Source organism: Bubalus bubalis, chromosome 6 (genome assembly GCF_019923935.1).
Source record: "Bubalus bubalis isolate 160015118507 breed Murrah chromosome 6, NDDB_SH_1, whole genome shotgun sequence".
NCBI lineage: Eukaryota > Metazoa > Chordata > Mammalia > Artiodactyla > Bovidae > Bubalus > Bubalus bubalis.
Genome location: NC_059162.1, coordinates 92,046,191 through 92,052,190, shown reverse-complemented (window position 1 = coordinate 92,052,190; position 6,000 = coordinate 92,046,191). Strand labels below are relative to the sequence as shown.

The 6,000-nt window shown below is 45.2% G+C and overlaps 1 protein-coding gene across 6 annotated transcripts in view; it reads right to left on the bottom strand.

Annotated features, from left to right (window-relative positions):
* Positions 1-987: 987 nt before the first annotated feature.
* The window catches only part of YIPF1 (Yip1 domain family member 1), a 51,677-nt gene continuing 46,664 nt past the window's right edge, over positions 988-6,000 (bottom strand). For 5 of the 6 annotated variants that reach the window (XM_025288688.2, XM_044944993.2, XM_044944994.1 and 2 more), the window contains one exon: positions 988-1,817. The gene's annotated coding sequence lies outside the window, so the exon portion shown is untranslated. The remainder of the gene's footprint in view (positions 1,818-6,000) is intronic. The other variant, XM_044944988.1, reaches the window with a different exon arrangement.

The window sequence follows — 6,000 nt, the reverse complement described above, 5'->3', positions numbered from 1 at the left end:
TGGACATGACAGAGTGACTATGCACACACATTAGGTCAGGAAACTTGCTGGTGATGATCAGGGGACATCAACTTTGGCAACAGTTATGAAGGAGCTCAGTCAATTTCAGAGGTGACCTTGGTTCTGGGCTCCCCTTCTCAGGCCTTGATGCAAGGCCTCACACCTGTGGCCTTGGAATAGGCCTCTACACCAATGACTTCTGCCTGACTCAGCTTACAAATTGGAGGTTCCCACAATCCCCTCCTTTGGTTTGATAGTTTGCTCACAGAACCCAGGAAAACAGTTAACTTACTACTGTTGGCTAATATACAAAGGACATTTTAAAGGATGCAAATGAACGGCCAGATAAAGAGACACATAGGGTGAGGTCTAGAAGGGTCCCAGGTGCAGAAGCTTGTGTCCACCTGGATTTGGGGGCACACCACCCTCCCAGCACATGGATGTATTCACCAAACCAGAAACTCTCCACACCTAGTTCTTTGGGTATTTTTATGGAGGCTTCATCCATAGATGAAAATTGACATGAATTGATAGTCAATGATTGATTAGTAACTGTGTTTCTTGTCCCTCTCCTCTCTATGGAGAACGGGGGTTAGGGATGAAAGCTCCAGGCTTCTGATCATGGCTTGCTTTCTTTATTAATATCTATTTACTTGGCTGCACCGAGCCTTAGGCACAGCATATGAGATCTTCAGTTGCAGCACGCGCACCCTAAGTTGAGGCATGTGGGATCTAGTTCCTTGACCAGGTATTATCGAACCTGGGCCCCCTGCACTGAGAGTGTGGAGTCCTAGCCACTGGACCACTAGCAAAGTCCTGGTAAGCACTGTTCAATACTTAGAGGAGGAAAAATTCTGATGTTCATTCTAACCCCAATACCCCAAAAGTTAGCACATGAAGTCAAGACTCCCAGCAGCCCGCCACAGGCTGACAGTAAAACATCAAAGAAGCTGAGGTCAAAGTCATGAAGTACAGACACAGACATTATTATTATTTGCATTTTGTATTTATTTTGCAACCATTAGATTCAGCTGCCCACAGTCAGGTCACCAAAGACAAATTTTCAGACTCACTATGAATCCAAACCAAAGTTCACACTGTTTGCCACTTGAGGATGGCAAGGGGAGCAGTGGCTCATCTGGGTAATCTGTACACAAGCCAGAGAAAAGCACCCCAGTTAGGATGGAACCACCTCAGGGATTAGGGCGTGCCTAATGTGAAGCACACCACGTGAGTGTGAGAAGCAAATGCCAGGCACCAAAGTAGCCTCCCATCCCCTTGTATTTCTCCCCAAATTAGCGCACAGTCACAATGACAACCAACAGCATAATGAAGAGCTGAATGATATGGGTCTCAACCACATCTAACTCTCGTTTGTTAAATAGGAGATGATCAGGCTTCAGTGTGGCACCACCCAGATGTTGGGTGTTGGGGCCATTCCATCCGTCTTCCTGATGGCTTTGGTTGTTCTGCTTTTCTGCAGCGGATGCCATGTCCAAAAGAGCCACATTCCAAAACCCATCGAAGAGAACTGAAGAGCAAAAAGAGTCACTCTCAAGACAAAGAGTCCCCCAATACAGGAAGGATTCAGAGAGATAACTTCGACACCAGAGCAGTCTGCAGCCACCAGCTCTCCAAACCTAGAGCTTTGAGTCCTGATTTACAGGTTACAGGGAAGACTTACTGCTAGATCAGAGATGACATTTTAAAGTTTTTCTCCATTTCTTTGGAAACCCAGTGACTTCCTCGGACACAGATCCCAAAGCTACCTTCACCCAGTCTCCTCAAATTCTTCTTTGTGACTGCTCTGTTTGGTGCTAGAGAAGAAAAGATAAAAGAAAATATGGAAGGGACTTTCCTGGTGGTCCAGTGGTTAAGACTCCACACTTTCACTGCAGGGCACACAAGTTTGATCCCTGGTCATGGAGCTAAGACCCCACATGCTGCACACACAGTCAGAAAGAAAATAAAAAGAAATATGAAGGGACAGAAAAAGATTCAGGAGCTGAGAGATGACTGTGTTTATTTAAACACAAGCTGGAATCAAGATTGCCAGGAGAAATATCAATAACCTCAGATATGCAGATGATACCATCCTTATGGCAGAAAGTGAAGAAGAACTGAAGAGCCTCTTGATGAAAGTGAAAGAGGAGAGTAAAAAAGTTGGCTTAAAGCTCAACATTCAGAAAACTAAGATCATGGTATCCAGTCCCATCACTTCACGGCAAATAGATGGGGAAACAATGGAAACAGTGACAGACTTTATTTTCTTGGGCTCCAAAATCACTGCAGATGGTGACTGTAGCCATGAAATTAAAAGACGCTTGCTCCTTGGAAGAAAAGCTATGACCAACCTAGACAGCATATTAAAAAGCAGAGACATTACTTTTCCAACAGAGGTCCATCTAGTCAAAGCTATGGTTTTTCCAGTAATCATGTACAGATGTGAAAGCTGGACAATAAAAAAGGTTGAGCGCCAAAGAATTGATGCCTTCAAACTGTGGTGCTGGAGAAGACTCTTCCAAGTCCCTTGGATAGCGAGGAGATCAAACTAGTCAGTCCAAAAAGAAATCAACCCTGAATATTCATTGGAAAGACTGGTACTGAAGCTGAAGCTTCAATACTTTGGCCACCTCATGTGAAGAGCTGACTCATTAGAAAAGACCCTGATGCTGGCAAAGATGGAAGGCAGGGTGAGAGGGGTCAACAGAGGATGACATGGTTGGATGGCATCACTAACTCAATGGACATGAGTTTGGGCAAGCTCCAGGAGATGGTGAAGGACAAGGAAGCCTGGTGTGCTGCAGTCCATGTTGTCGCAAAGAGTCGGACACGACTAAGCAACTGAACAATGACAAGCTTAAGGCTATACAGGGGACAATGGCAGGATATGAGGTGGGATAAGTAGATTAGGGGTAGTTTGTGGCAATACAGGGAGTTTGGGTTTTCTTATTTAGATGACAGGAGGCCAAAAAAAAAAAAATTAGTTTTTAAGTAGAAGAGTGATGCAGTCAAAGGCTCAGTCAGATTTATAAATTTTAAAGACCCTCATAGCTACATAACACACACTGGTGGCTCAGCAGGTGAAGAATCTGCCTGCAATGCGGGAGACCTGGGTCAATCCCTGGGTCGGGAAGATCCCCTGGAAGGGAATGGCAACCCACTCCAGTATTCTTAACTGGAGAATTCCATGGCTACAGTCCATGGAATCACAAAGTGTCGGACACGACTGAGCTACATATAGGATAAATCAGAAGGAGGAAAAGAAATGAGACAGAGAAACCCATCAAGCTATTACCATAGTCTAGATGTGAGATGATCAGGTCCTTAACGCTGAGTATGGTACTAATAGGGCAGATTTGAGAAATATTTCCAAGGTAGCATAGACAAGCCCTGCTGGCAGATAAGATGTGGATGATAAGAGGAAGGAATCTACATTGATGCTGAGGTTTCTAGCTTGAGTGGCTAGGTAGATTTCTTTTTTTTTCATCCATGCTTTGTGGCTTATGGAATCTTAGTTCCCTGAATGGGTATTGAACCTGGGCCCTCAGCAGTGAAAGTGCAGAGTCCTAACCCTTGGACTACCAGGAAATTCCTCCGTAGATTTCTTAATTTATCCAACAAATACTGATGGAGGACTCATGTGCCAGGCACTAGATATGATAATAAGGCAAACATGGTTCTAACTCTGAAGAAAATTACAGTCCAGCAGGGGAAACTATGGGATTAGCAAATATATAAAACATAATTTATGCAAGGGACAATGAAAAGAGAAGTCGCTCAGTAATGTCTGACTCTCTGGGACCCTGTGGACTGTAGCCTACTCGGAGAAGGCAATGGCACCCGACTCCAGTACTCTTGCCTGGAAAATCCCAAGGGTGGAGGAGCCTGGTAGGCTGCAGTCCATGGGGTTGCTAAGAGTCAGACACGACTGAGCGACTTCACTTTCACTTTTCACTTTCATGCATTGGAGAAGGAAATGGCAACCCACTCCAGTGCTCTTGCCTGGAGAATCCCAGGGACAGGGGAGCCTGGTGGGCTGCCGTCTATGGGGTCGCACAGAGTCGGACACGACTGAAGTGACTTAGCAGTAGGCTCCTCTATCCATGGGATTTTCCAGGCAAGAGTACTGGAGTGGGTTGCCATTTTCTTCTCCAGGGGATCTTCCCGACCCAGGGAATCGAACCCAGGTCTCCCGCATTGCAGGCAGACGCTTTACCATCTGAGCCACCAGGGAAGCCAGGTACGACGAAAGGGCATGATAAAGAATCAAACCTGGTCTGGAGTCAGGAGTGGATGGTACTGCCATTCACTAAGACAGGAAAATGTAAGAAGATCTAGTTGTTGGGCAGATGAGTTTAGTTTTGAACATGATGAATTTGTGGCATCTGTTGGTATACTTGGTTGAGGATTTGCAAGAAATGGGAACTTGGAAAGACAGGTAGAGATATGGTCAAACACAGAAAAGATGAAGGAATGTGGCAGAGAGGGGTTCCTAACGCATGGCCTTCCTCCTAAGAGAATGAGCCAGGCCTCCCTGAGGACCTCATCAGGGGAAACGTCACAATCAGGGTCAGCATTTAAGCACACCACAAAGGTGATGCTGAGGCAGGGGAGATCTGCCTAAATCTACCTGCTCTAGAAAAGGGAAAAGCTGCCAACCAAATAGCTGTAAAAAGTGGTTGGAGAAGGGTGGATGGTATAATGTGATGGAAGGACAGAACCTAAAGTCCTGATTGGCCTTCTGGTAAACATTGGCGTTGGGTTCTGAAATGCCAAGTAAAGGTAAGGACAAGCCAGCCCACAGGGAAGTCATGAAAAATTATGTTTTTCTCATCTTTCTAGCTGTCTGTTCCAAATTAATGTCAAGACTGGACAACGACATGAAGACAGAAAATTCCCTCCTCCCACTGCTAACTGTTACTAGGTGGCCTGTGGGGCAGAGGCTGGAATTCCTGGCACTTAGGCTGAGGATAGCAAGTAAGATACCTTTTGGGCCAGATGTGGTCCATAATGTCACCATCAGCCAAGGCTCCTTCGCCACTTTCAGGCCTAAGACTTGACTCCTGGTCACTTCTGGTTCCCCACTGTGGTAGCCCCTCCCTGGTATGCCCTGCTCCCCTCCTGGCCCCATCCTTGCATCCAAGCTGGACAATGTCAAACCACTGCCTCATCTGAGGTATTCTAATCAGAAGTTTCCAAAGTCATGATTCTCTCTTTAACTTAGCAAGGCCTGCTAGTCTGTGTGATGCAGGAGATATAAAGTTGGACTGTGGGGGACTTTCCTGGTGGTCCAGTGGCTAAGACTCCCTGCTCTCAATACAGAGGGTAGGCCTGGGGATTCAGTCCCTGGTCAGGGAACTAGATCCCATATGCTACAACAAAAATCAAAGAGCCTGTGTGCTGCACCTAAGACTTGGAGCAGCCAAATAAATTAAAAAAAGAAGAATTCATTGGGCTGTAAAATCTGGGAAGGTAAGGACCTATCTCCATTATTCACCAGTTGCCCAGTCCTCAATGAACAACAAGAGTTTCCAAGCAACTTGGCAAATGATCCAAGTTTTGAATGCCATGTGGTATGTATATAATCCTCCCTTGTTCAAAATCAAGCTTTCCCCAAATGCCTGCTGAGTGCTGGGGCTATAATGGTAAATAAATCTCTGACCTCAAGGAACTCTCAGTCTATGAAATCACAGTTAATAAGAAAATGGCCATAAAAGAGAAACATACAAAGAGCTCTACCACAGCCCAGAGAAATAAGTAAGTAATATTATCTGGAGAAGTAAAGCAAAACTTCATCAAGGATAGAATATCTGAAGTAGGTCCTGAAGAATAAATAGGAAGTTTCCAAGCAGACAAGGGAGGAAAAAGCATACTCTAGAACTTAAAAAAAATCTTCAAATATTTTATTTTAATTTTTTAATCTTTTTTATGCCATGCTGCACAGTTTGTGGGATCCTAGTTCCCCAACCGGGGATTGAACCTGGGCCCCAGCAGTGA